The following is a 13,853-nucleotide window of genomic DNA, read 5'->3' on the forward strand; positions in this document are numbered from 1 at the left end:
CATGCTATCCTGTTCCCATGAGGCACAGGGTCAAGGCTGATTTGCATATGGCTGGGTTCAAATTGGAATAGCAAGGTGAGCAAACAAATGATGGATTTAGGCCCAGATCTCTGAACTGGGGTGAATGTATGACATTTTTCTGCATCCTATCCATCAACTGTTGTTTTTGCATTTGTGACCCAGAGTGGGACGGGTATGCCCAGACGTACGTCCCGTGCTCTCCATGCCACTGGAATCAAGCTATCCTGGCTGAAGACTGGTGAAACCACAAAAACGGTCCTAGGATGCTTGTTTCCAGTCTAGGGAGGACCTGGCTTGGCAGTTCGGGCTGGACTGTTCCCATGAGGCACAGGGTCAGACTGATTTGCATATGGCTGGGTTCAAACTGGAATGTCATGGTGAACAAAAAAACTATGGATTTAGGCCCAGATCTCTGTACTGATGTGAATGTATGACATTGTTCTTCATTCTGTCCATCAACTGTTGTTTTTGCATTTGTCACCCCGAGTGGGACGGGTATGCCCAGACGTGTGTCCCGTGCTCTCCATGCCACTGGAATCAAGCTATCCTGGCTGAAGAGGGGTGAAGCCCCTAAACCGATCCTAGGAAGCTTGTTTCCAGTTTAGGAAGGACCTGGCTTGGGAGTTCAGGCTGGACTGTTCCCATGAGGCACAGGGTCAAGACTGATTTGCATATGGCTGGGTTCAAACTCGAATGTCATGGAGAACAGAAAAACTATGGATTTAGGCCCAGATCTCTGTACTGAGGTGAATGTATGACATTGTTCTTCATTCTGTCCATCAACTGTTGTTTTTGCATTTGTCACCCCGAGTGGGACGGGTATGCCCAGACGTAGGTCCTGTGCTCTCCATGCTACTGGAATCAAGCTATCCTGGCTGAAGAGGGGTGAATCCGCTAAACTGATCCTAGGATGCTTGTTTCCAGTCTAGGAAGGACCTGGCTTGGGAGTTCGGGCTGGAATGTTCCCATGAGGCACAAGGTCAAGACTTATTTGCATATGGTTGGTTTCAAACTGGAATGGCATGGTGAGCAAAAAAAGATGGACTTACGCCCAGATCTCTGTACTGGGGTGAATGTATGACATTGTTCTGCATTCTGTCCATCAACTGTTGTTTTTGCATTTGTCACCCCGAGTGGGACGGGTATGCCCAGACGTGTGTCCCGTGCTCTCCATGCCACTGGAATCAAGCTATCCTGGCTGAAGAGGGGTGAAGCCCCTAAACCGATCCTAGGATGCTTGTTTCCAGTCTAGGAAGGACCTGGCTTGGGAGTTCAGGCTGGACTGTTCCCATGAGGCACAGGGTCAAGACTGATTTGCATATGGCTGGGTTCAGACTGGAATGGCATGGTGTTCAAAAAAACGATGGATTTAGGCCCAGATCTCTGCACTGGGGTGAATATATGACATTGTTCTGCATTCTGTCCATCAGCTGTTGTTTTTGCATTTGTCACCCCGAGTGGGAAAGGTGTGCCCAAACGTGGGTCCCGTGCTCTCCATGCCACTGGAATCATGCTATCCTGTTCCCATGAGGCACAGGGTCAAGGCTGATTTGCATATGGCTGGGTTCAAATTGGAATAGCATGGTGAGCAAAAAAATGATGGATTTAGGCCCAGTTCTCTGAACTGAGGTGAATGTATGATATTTTTCTGCATCCTATACATCAACTGTTGTTTTTGCATTTGTGACCCAGAGTGGGACGGGTATGCCCAGACGTGGGTCCCGTGCTCTCCATGCCACTGGAATCAAGCTTTCCTGGCTGAAGAGGGGTGAAGCCGCTAAACTGATCCTAGGATGCTTTTTTCCAGTCTAGGAAGGACCTGGCTTGGGAGTTCGGGCTGGAATGTTCCCATGAGGCACAAGGTGAAGACTGATTTGCATATGGCTGGGTTCAAACTGGAATGGCATGGTGTGCAAAAAAACAATGGATTTAGGCCCAGATCTCTGTACTGGGGTGAATGTATGACATTGTTCTGCATTCTGTCCATCAGCTGTTGTTTTTGCATTTGTCACCCCGAGTGGGAAAGGTGTGCCCAAACGTGGGTCCCGTGCTCTCCATGCCACTGGAATCATGCTATCCTGTTCCCATGAGGCACAGGGTCAAGGCTGATTTGCATATGGCTGGGTTCAAATTGGAATAGCAAGGTGAGCAAACAAATGATGGATTTAGGCCCAGATCTCTGAACTGGGGTGAATGTATGACATTTTTCTGCATCCTATCCATCAACTGTTGTTTTTGCATTTGTGACCCAGAGTGGGACGGGTATGCCCAGACGTTCGTCCCGTGCTCTCCATGCCACTGGAATCAAGCTATCCTGGCTGAAGACTGGTGAAACCACAAAAACGGTCCTAGGATGCTTGTTTCCAGTCTAGGGAGGACCTGGCTTGGCAGTTCGGGCTGGACTGTTCCCATGAGGCACAGGGTCAGACTGATTTGCATATGGCTGGGTTCAAACTGGAATGTCATGGTGAACAAAAAAACTATGGATTTAGGCCCAGATCTCTGTACTGATGTGAATGTATGACATTGTTCTAAATTCTGTCCATCAACTGTTGTTTTTGCATTTGTCACCCCGAGTGGGACGGGTATGCCCAGACGTGTGTCCCGTGCTCTCCATGCCACTGGAATCAAGCTATCCTGGCTGAAGAGGGGTGAAGCCCCTAAACCGATCCTAGGAAGCTTGTTTCCAGTTTAGGAAGGACCTGGCTTGGGAGTTCAGGCTGGACTGTCCCCATGAGGCACAGGGTCAAGACTGATTTGCATATGGCTGGGTTCAAACTCGAATGTCATGGAGAACAGAAAAACTATGGATTTAGGCCCAGATCTCTGTACTGAGGTGAATGTATGACATTGTTCTTCATTCTGTCCATCAACTGTTGTTTTTGCATTTGTCACCCCGAGTGGGACGGGTATGCCCAGACGTAGGTCCTGTGCTCTCCATGCTACTGGAATCAAGCTATCCTGGCTGAAGAGGGGTGAAGCCGCTAAACTGATCCTAGGATGCTTGTTTCCAGTCTAGGAAGGACCTGGCTTGGGAGTTCGGGCTGGAATGTTCCCATGAGGCACAAGGTCAAGACTGATTTGCATATGGTTGGGTTCAAACTGGAATGGCATGGTGAGCAAAAAAAGATGGACTTACGCCCAGATCTCTGTACTGGGGTGAATGTATGACATTGTTCTGCATTCTGTCCATCAACTGTTGTTTTTGCATTTGTCACCCCGAGTGGGACGGGTATGCCCAGACGTGTGTCCCGTGCTCTCCATGCCACTGGAATCAAGCTATCCTGGCTGAAGAGGGGTGAAGCCCCTAAACCGATCCTAGGATGATTGTTTCCAGTCTAGGAAGGACCTGGCTTGGGAGTTCAGGCTGGACTGTTCCCATGAGGCACAGGGTCAAGACTGATTTGCATATGGCTGTGTTCAAACTGGAATGTCATGGTGAACACAAAAACTATGGATTTAGGCCCAGATCTCTGTACTGAGGTGAATGTATGACATTGTTCTTCATTCTGTCCATCAACTGTTGTTTTTGCATTTGTCACCCCGAGTGGGACGGGTATGCCCAGACGTGGGTCCCGTGCTCTCCATGCCACTGGAATCAAGCTATCCTGGCTGAAGAGGGGTGAAGCCGCTAAACTGATCCTAGGATGCTTGTTTCCAGTCTAGGAAGGACCTGGCTTGGGAGTTCGGGCTGGAATGTTCCCATGAGGCACAAGGTCAAGACTGATTTGCATATGGCTGGGTTCAAACTGGAATGGCATGGTGTGCAAAAAAACGATGGATTTAGGCCCAGATCTCTGTACTGGGGTGAATGTATGACATTGTTCTGCTTTCTGTCCATCAGCTGTTGTTTTTGCATTTGTCACCCCGAGTGGGAAAGGTGTGCCCAAACGTGGGTCCCGTGCTCTCCATGCCACTGGAATCATGCTATCCTGTTTCCATGAGGCACAGGGTCAAGGCTGATTTGCATATGGCTGGGTTCAAATTGGAATAGCATGGTGAGCAAAAAAATGATGGATTTAGGCCCAGATCTCTGAACTGGGGTGAATGTATGACATTTTTCTGCATCCTATCCATCAACTGTTGTTTTTGCATTTGTGACCCAGAGTGGGACGGGTATGCCCAGACGTGGGTCCCGTGCTCTCCATGCCACTGGAATCAAGCTATCCTGGCTGAAGACTGGTGAAACCCCAAAAACGGTCCTAGGATGCTTGTTTCCAGTCTAGGGAGGACCTGGCTTGGCAGTACGGGATGGACTGTTCCCATGAGGCACAGGGTCAGACTGATTTGCATATGGCTGGGTTCAAACTGGAATGTCATGGTGAACAAAAAAACTATGGATTTAGGCCCAGATCTCTGTACTGGGGTGAATGTATGACATTGTTCTGTATTCTGTCCATCAACTGAAGTTTTTGCATTTGTCACCCCGAGTGGGACGGGTATGCCCAGACGTGGGTACCTTGCTCTCCATGCCACTGGAATCAAGCTATCCTTTCTCAATAGGGGTGAAACCCCGAAACCGGTCCTAGGATGCTTTTTTCCAGTCTAGGGAGGACCTGCCTTGGCAGTTCGGGCTGGACTGTTCCCATGAGGCACAGGGTCAAGACTGATTTGCATATGGCTGGGTTCAAACTGGAATGTCATGGTGAACAAAAAAACTATGGATTTAGGCCCAGATCTCTGTACTGAGGTGAATGTATGACATTGTTCTTCATTCTGTCCATCAACTGTTGTTTTTGCATTTGTCACCCAGAGTGGGACGGGTATGCCCAGACGTGGGTCCCGTGCTCTCCATGCCACTGGAATCAAGCTATCCTGGCTGAAGAGGGGTGAAGCCCCTAATCCGATCCTAGGATGCTTGTTTCCAGTCTAGGAAGGACCTGGCTTGGGAGTTCGGGCTGGAATGTTCCCATGAGGCACAAGGTGAAGACTGATTTGCATATGGCTGGGTTCAAACTGGAATGGCATGGTGTGCAAAAAAACGATGGATTTAGGCCCAGATCTCTGTACTGGGGTGAATGTATGACATTGTTCTGCATTCTGTCCATCAACTGTTGTTTTTGCATTTGTCAGCCCGAGTGGGACGGGTATGCCCAGACGTGTGTCCCGTGCTCTCCATGCCACTGGAATCAAGCTATCCTGGCTGAAGAGGGGTGAAGCCCCTAAACCGATCCTAGGATGCTTGTTTCCAGTATAGGAAGGACCTGGCTTGGGAGCTCGGGCTGGAATGTTCCCATGAGGCACAAGGTCAAGACTGATTTGCATATGGCTGGGTTCAAACTGGAATGGCATGGTGTGCAAAAAAACGATGGATTTAGGCCCAGATCTCTGTACTGGGGTGAATGTATGACATTGTTCTGCATTCTGTCCATCAACTGTTGTTTTTGCATTTGTCAGCCCGAGTGGGACGGGTATGCCCAGACGTGGGTCCCGTGCTCTCCATGCTGCTGGAATCAAACTATACTGGCTGAAGAGGGGTGAAACCCCGAAAACGGTCCTAGGATGCTTGTCTCCAGTCTAGGGAAGACCAGGCTTGGCAGTTCGGGCTGGACTGTTCCCATGAGGCACAGGGTCAAGACTGATTTGCATATGGCTGGGTTCAGACTGGAATGGAATGGTGAGCAAAAAAAGATGGACTTACGCCCAGATCTCTGTACTGGGGTGAATGTATGACATTGTTCTACATTCTGTCCATCAACTGTTGTTTTTGCATTTGTCACCCCGAGTGGGACGGGTATGCCCAGACGTGTGTCCCGAGCTCTCCATGCCACTGGAATCAAGCTATCCTGGCTGAAGAGGGGTGAAGCCACTAAACTGATCCTAGGATGCTTGTTTCCAGTCTAGGGAGGACCTGGCTTGGCAGTTCGGGCTGGACTGTTCCCATGAGGCACAGGGTCAGACTGATTTGCATATGGCTGGGTTCAAACTGGAATGTCATGGTGAACAAAAAAACTATGGATTTAGGCCCAGATCTCTGTACTGATGTGAATGTATGACATTGTTCTTCATTCTGTCCATCAACTGTTGTTTTTGCATTTGTCACCCCGAGTGGGACGGGTATGCCCAGACGTGTGTCCCGTGCTCTCCATGCCACTGGAATCAAGCTATCCTGGCTGAAGAGGGGTGAAGCCCCTAAACCGATCCTAGGAAGCTTGTTTCCAGTTTAGGAAGGACCTGGCTTGGGAGTTCAGGCTGGACTGTTCCCATGAGGCACAGGGTCAAGACTGATTTGCATATGGCTGGGTTCAAACTCGAATGTCATGGAGAACAGAAAAACTATGGATTTAGGCCCAGATCTCTGTACTGAGGTGAATGTATGACATTGTTCTTCATTCTGTCCATCAACTGTTGTTTTTGCATTTGTCACCCCGAGTGGGACGGGTATGCCCAGACGTAGGTCCTGTGCTCTCCATGCTACTGGAATCAAGCTATCCTGGCTGAAGAGGGGTGAATCCGCTAAACTGATCCTAGGATGCTTGTTTCCAGTCTAGGAAGGACCTGGCTTGGGAGTTCGGGCTGGAATGTTCCCATGAGGCACAAGGTCAAGACTTATTTGCATATGGTTGGTTTCAAACTGGAATGGCATGGTGAGCAAAAAAAGATGGACTTACGCCCAGATCTCTGTACTGGGGTGAATGTATGACATTGTTCTGCATTCTGTCCATCAACTGTTGTTTTTGCATTTGTCACCCCGAGTGGGACGGGTATGCCCAGACGTGTGTCCCGTGCTCTCCATGCCACTGGAATCAAGCTATCCTGGCTGAAGAGGGGTGAAGCCCCTAAACCGATCCTAGGATGCTTGTTTCCAGTCTAGGAAGGACCTGGCTTGGGAGTTCAGGCTGGACTGTTCCCATGAGGCACAGGGTCAAGACTGATTTGCATATGGCTGGGTTCAGACTGGAATGGCATGGTGTTCAAAAAAACGATGGATTTAGGCCCAGATCTCTGCACTGGGGTGAATATATGACATTGTTCTGCATTCTGTCCATCAGCTGTTGTTTTTGCATTTGTCACCCCGAGTGGGAAAGGTGTGCCCAAACGTGGGTCCCGTGCTCTCCATGCCACTGGAATCATGCTATCCTGTTCCCATGAGGCACAGGGTCAAGGCTGATTTGCATATGGCTGGGTTCAAATTGGAATAGCATGGTGAGCAAAAAAATGATGGATTTAGGCCCAGTTCTCTGAACTGAGGTGAATGTATGATATTTTTCTGCATCCTATACATCAACTGTTGTTTTTGCATTTGTGACCCAGAGTGGGACGGGTATGCCCAGACGTGGGTCCCGTGCTCTCCATGCCACTGGAATCAAGCTTTCCTGGCTGAAGAGGGGTGAAGCCGCTAAACTGATCCTAGGATGCTTTTTTCCAGTCTAGGAAGGACCTGGCTTGGGAGTTCGGGCTGGAATGTTCCCATGAGGCACAAGGTGAAGACTGATTTGCATATGGCTGGGTTCAAACTGGAATGGCATGGTGTGCAAAAAAACAATGGATTTAGGCCCAGATCTCTGTACTGGGGTGAATGTATGACATTGTTCTGCATTCTGTCCATCAGCTGTTGTTTTTGCATTTGTCACCCCGAGTGGGAAAGGTGTGCCCAAACGTGGGTCCCGTGCTCTCCATGCCACTGGAATCATGCTATCCTGTTCCCATGAGGCACAGGGTCAAGGCTGATTTGCATATGGCTGGGTTCAAATTGGAATAGCAAGGTGAGCAAACAAATGATGGATTTAGGCCCAGATCTCTGAACTGGGGTGAATGTATGACATTTTTCTGCATCCTATCCATCAACTGTTGTTTTTGCATTTGTGACCCAGAGTGGGACGGGTATGCCCAGACGTTCGTCCCGTGCTCTCCATGCCACTGGAATCAAGCTATCCTGGCTGAAGACTGGTGAAACCACAAAAACGGTCCTAGGATGCTTGTTTCCAGTCTAGGGAGGACCTGGCTTGGCAGTTCGGGCTGGACTGTTCCCATGAGGCACAGGGTCAGACTGATTTGCATATGGCTGGGTTCAAACTGGAATGTCATGGTGAACAAAAAAACTATGGATTTAGGCCCAGATCTCTGTACTGATGTGAATGTATGACATTGTTCTAAATTCTGTCCATCAACTGTTGTTTTTGCATTTGTCACCCCGAGTGGGACGGGTATGCCCAGACGTGTGTCCCGTGCTCTCCATGCCACTGGAATCAAGCTATCCTGGCTGAAGAGGGGTGAAGCCCCTAAACCGATCCTAGGAAGCTTGTTTCCAGTTTAGGAAGGACCTGGCTTGGGAGTTCAGGCTGGACTGTCCCCATGAGGCACAGGGTCAAGACTGATTTGCATATGGCTGGGTTCAAACTCGAATGTCATGGAGAACAGAAAAACTATGGATTTAGGCCCAGATCTCTGTACTGAGGTGAATGTATGACATTGTTCTTCATTCTGTCCATCAACTGTTGTTTTTGCATTTGTCACCCCGAGTGGGACGGGTATGCCCAGACGTAGGTCCTGTGCTCTCCATGCTACTGGAATCAAGCTATCCTGGCTGAAGAGGGGTGAAGCCGCTAAACTGATCCTAGGATGCTTGTTTCCAGTCTAGGAAGGACCTGGCTTGGGAGTTCGGGCTGGAATGTTCCCATGAGGCACAAGGTCAAGACTGATTTGCATATGGTTGGGTTCAAACTGGAATGGCATGGTGAGCAAAAAAAGATGGACTTACGCCCAGATCTCTGTACTGGGGTGAATGTATGACATTGTTCTGCATTCTGTCCATCAACTGTTGTTTTTGCATTTGTCACCCCGAGTGGGACGGGTATGCCCAGACGTGTGTCCCGTGCTCTCCATGCCACTGGAATCAAGCTATCCTGGCTGAAGAGGGGTGAAGCCCCTAAACCGATCCTAGGATGATTGTTTCCAGTCTAGGAAGGACCTGGCTTGGGAGTTCAGGCTGGACTGTTCCCATGAGGCACAGGGTCAAGACTGATTTGCATATGGCTGTGTTCAAACTGGAATGTCATGGTGAACACAAAAACTATGGATTTAGGCCCAGATCTCTGTACTGAGGTGAATGTATGACATTGTTCTTCATTCTGTCCATCAACTGTTGTTTTTGCATTTGTCACCCCGAGTGGGACGGGTATGCCCAGACGTGGGTCCCGTGCTCTCCATGCCACTGGAATCAAGCTATCCTGGCTGAAGAGGGGTGAAGCCGCTAAACTGATCCTAGGATGCTTGTTTCCAGTCTAGGAAGGACCTGGCTTGGGAGTTCGGGCTGGAATGTTCCCATGAGGCACAAGGTCAAGACTGATTTGCATATGGCTGGGTTCAAACTGGAATGGCATGGTGTGCAAAAAAACGATGGATTTAGGCCCAGATCTCTGTACTGGGGTGAATGTATGACATTGTTCTGCTTTCTGTCCATCAGCTGTTGTTTTTGCATTTGTCACCCCGAGTGGGAAAGGTGTGCCCAAACGTGGGTCCCGTGCTCTCCATGCCACTGGAATCATGCTATCCTGTTTCCATGAGGCACAGGGTCAAGGCTGATTTGCATATGGCTGGGTTCAAATTGGAATAGCATGGTGAGCAAAAAAATGATGGATTTAGGCCCAGATCTCTGAACTGGGGTGAATGTATGACATTTTTCTGCATCCTATCCATCAACTGTTGTTTTTGCATTTGTGACCCAGAGTGGGACGGGTATGCCCAGACGTGGGTCCCGTGCTCTCCATGCCACTGGAATCAAGCTATCCTGGCTGAAGACTGGTGAAACCCCAAAAACGGTCCTAGGATGCTTGTTTCCAGTCTAGGGAGGACCTGGCTTGGCAGTACGGGATGGACTGTTCCCATGAGGCACAGGGTCAGACTGATTTGCATATGGCTGGGTTCAAACTGGAATGTCATGGTGAACAAAAAAACTATGGATTTAGGCCCAGATCTCTGTACTGGGGTGAATGTATGACATTGTTCTGTATTCTGTCCATCAACTGAAGTTTTTGCATTTGTCACCCCGAGTGGGACGGGTATGCCCAGACGTGGGTACCTTGCTCTCCATGCCACTGGAATCAAGCTATCCTTTCTCAATAGGGGTGAAACCCCGAAACCGGTCCTAGGATGCTTTTTTCCAGTCTAGGGAGGACCTGCCTTGGCAGTTCGGGCTGGACTGTTCCCATGAGGCACAGGGTCAAGACTGATTTGCATATGGCTGGGTTCAAACTGGAATGTCATGGTGAACAAAAAAACTATGGATTTAGGCCCAGATCTCTGTACTGAGGTGAATGTATGACATTGTTCTTCATTCTGTCCATCAACTGTTGTTTTTGCATTTGTCACCCAGAGTGGGACGGGTATGCCCAGACGTGGGTCCCGTGCTCTCCATGCCACTGGAATCAAGCTATCCTGGCTGAAGAGGGGTGAAGCCCCTAATCCGATCCTAGGATGCTTGTTTCCAGTCTAGGAAGGACCTGGCTTGGGAGTTCGGGCTGGAATGTTCCCATGAGGCACAAGGTGAAGACTGATTTGCATATGGCTGGGTTCAAACTGGAATGGCATGGTGTGCAAAAAAACGATGGATTTAGGCCCAGATCTCTGTACTGGGGTGAATGTATGACATTGTTCTGCATTCTGTCCATCAACTGTTGTTTTTGCATTTGTCAGCCCGAGTGGGACGGGTATGCCCAGACGTGTGTCCCGTGCTCTCCATGCCACTGGAATCAAGCTATCCTGGCTGAAGAGGGGTGAAGCCCCTAAACCGATCCTAGGATGCTTGTTTCCAGTATAGGAAGGACCTGGCTTGGGAGCTCGGGCTGGAATGTTCCCATGAGGCACAAGGTCAAGACTGATTTGCATATGGCTGGGTTCAAACTGGAATGGCATGGTGTGCAAAAAAACGATGGATTTAGGCCCAGATCTCTGTACTGGGGTGAATGTATGACATTGTTCTGCATTCTGTCCATCAACTGTTGTTTTTGCATTTGTCAGCCCGAGTGGGACGGGTATGCCCAGACGTGGGTCCCGTGCTCTCCATGCTGCTGGAATCAAACTATACTGGCTGAAGAGGGGTGAAACCCCGAAAACGGTCCTAGGATGCTTGTCTCCAGTCTAGGGAAGACCAGGCTTGGCAGTTCGGGCTGGACTGTTCCCATGAGGCACAGGGTCAAGACTGATTTGCATATGGCTGGGTTCAGACTGGAATGGAATGGTGAGCAAAAAAAGATGGACTTACGCCCAGATCTCTGTACTGGGGTGAATGTATGACATTGTTCTACATTCTGTCCATCAACTGTTGTTTTTGCATTTGTCACCCCGAGTGGGACGGGTATGCCCAGACGTGTGTCCCGAGCTCTCCATGCCACTGGAATCAAGCTATCCTGGCTGAAGAGGGGTGAAGCCACTAAACTGATCCTAGGATGCTTGTTTCCAGTCTAGGAATGACCTGGCTTGGGAGTTCGGGCTGGAATGTTCCCATGAGGCACAAGCTCAAGACTGATTTGCATATGGCTGGGTTCAAACTGGAATGGCATGGTGTGCAAAAAAATGATGGATTTAGGCCCAGATCTCTGTACTGGGGTGAATGTATGACATTGTTCTGCATTCTGTCCATCAGCTGTTGTTTTTGCATTTGTCACCCCGAGTGGGAAAGGTGTGCCCAAACGTGGGTCCCGTGCTCTCCATGCCACTGGAATCATGCTATCCTGTTCCCATGAGGCACAGGGTCAGGGCTGATTTGCATATGGCTGGGTGCAAATTGGAATAGCATGGTGAGCAAAAAAATGATGGATTTAGGCCCAGTTCTCTGAACTGGGGTGAATATATGACATTTTTCTGCATCCTATCCATCAACTGTTGTTTTTGCATTTGTGACCCAGAGTGGGACGGGTATGCCCAGACGTGGGTCCCGTGCTCTCCATGCCACTGGAATCAAGCTTTCCTGGCTGAAGAGGGGTGAAGCCGCTAAACTGATCCTAGGATGCTTGTTTCCAGTCTAGGAAGGACCTGGCTTGGGAGTTAGGGCTGGAATGTTCCCATGAGACACAAGGTCAAGACTGATTTGCATATGGCTGGGTTCAAACTGGAATGGCATGGTGAGCAAAAAAAGATGGACTTACGCCCAGATCTCTGTACTGGGGTGAATGTATGACTTTGTTCTGCATTCTGTCCATCAACTGTTGTTTTTGCATTTGTCACCCCGAGTGGGACGGGTATGCCCAGACGTGTGTCCCGTGCTCTCCATGCCACTGGAATCATGCTATCCTGTTCCCATGAGGCACATGGTCAAGGCTGATTTGCATATGGCTGGGTTCAAATTGGAATAGCAAGGAGAGCAAAAAAATGATGGATTTAGGCCCAGATCTCTGAACTGGGGTGAATGTATGACATTTTTCTGAATCCTATCCATCAACTGTTGTTTTTGCATTTGTGACCCAGAGTGGGACGGGTATGCCCAGACGTGGGTCCCGTGCTCTCCATGCCACTGGAATCAAGCTATCCTGGCTGAAGACTGGTGAAACCCCAAACACGGTCCTAGGATGCTTGTTTCCAGTCTAGGGAGGACCTGGCTTGGCAGTACGGGATGGACTTTTCCCATGAGGCACAGGGTCAGACTGATTTGCATATGGCTGGGTTCAAACTGGAATGTCATGGTGAACAAAAAAACTATGGATTTAGGCCCAGATCTCTGTACTGAAGTGAATGTATGACATTGTTCTTCATTCTGTCCATCAACTGAAGTTTTTGCATGTGTCACCCCGAGTGGGACAGGTATGCCCAGACGTGGGTCCTGTGCTCTCCATGCCACTGGAATCAAGCTATCCTGGCTAAAGACTGGTGAAACCCCCGAAAATGGTCCTAGGATGCTTGTTTCCAATCTAGGAAGGACCTGGCTTGGCAGTTCGGGCTGGACTGTTCCCATGAGGCACAGGGTCAACACTGATTTGCATATGGCTGGGTTCAAACTGGAATGTCATGGTGAACAAAAAAACTATGGATTTAGGCCCAGATCTCTGTACTGAGGTGAATGTATGACATTGTTCTTCATTCTGTCCATCATCTGTTGTGTTTGCATTTGCCACCCCGAGTGGGACGGGTATGCCCAGACGTGTGTCCCGTGCTCTCCATGCCACTGGAATCAAGCTATCCTGGCTGAAGAGGGGTGAAGCCCCTAAACCGATCCTAGGAAGCTTGTTTCCAGTCTTGGAAGTACCTGGCTTGGGAGTTCAGGCTGGACTGTTCCCATGAGGCACAGGGTCAAGACTGATTTGCATATGGCTGGGTTCAAACTGGAATGTCATGGTGAACAAAAAAACTATGGATTTAGGCCCAGATCTCTGTACTGAGGTGAATGTATGACATTGTTCTTCATTCTGTCCATAAACTGTTGTTTTTGCATTTGTCACCCCGAGTGGGACGGGTATGCCCAGACCTGGGTCCCGTGCTCTCCATGCTACTGGAATCAAGCTATCCTGGCTGAAGAGGGGTGAAGCCGCTAAACTGATCCTAGGATGCTTGTTTCCAGTCTAGGAAGGACCTGGCTTGGGAGTTCAGGCTGGAATGTTCCCATGAGGCAAAAGGTCAAGACTGATTTGCATATGGTTGGGTTCAAACTGGAATGGCATGGTGAACAAAAAAATGATGAATTTAGGCCCAGATCTCTGTACTGGGGTGAATGTATGACATTGTTCTGCATTCTGTCCATCAACTGTTTTTGCATTTGTCACCCCGAGTGGGACGGGTATGCCCAGACGTGGGTCCCGTGCTCTCCATGCCTCTGGAATCAAACTATCCTGGCTGAAGAGGGGTGAAACCCCGAAAACGGTCCTAGGATGCTTGTCTCCAGTCTAGGGAAGACCAGGCTT

This window comes from Triturus cristatus, chromosome 1_1 (genome assembly GCF_964204655.1).
Source record: "Triturus cristatus chromosome 1_1, aTriCri1.1, whole genome shotgun sequence".
NCBI lineage: Eukaryota > Metazoa > Chordata > Amphibia > Caudata > Salamandridae > Triturus > Triturus cristatus.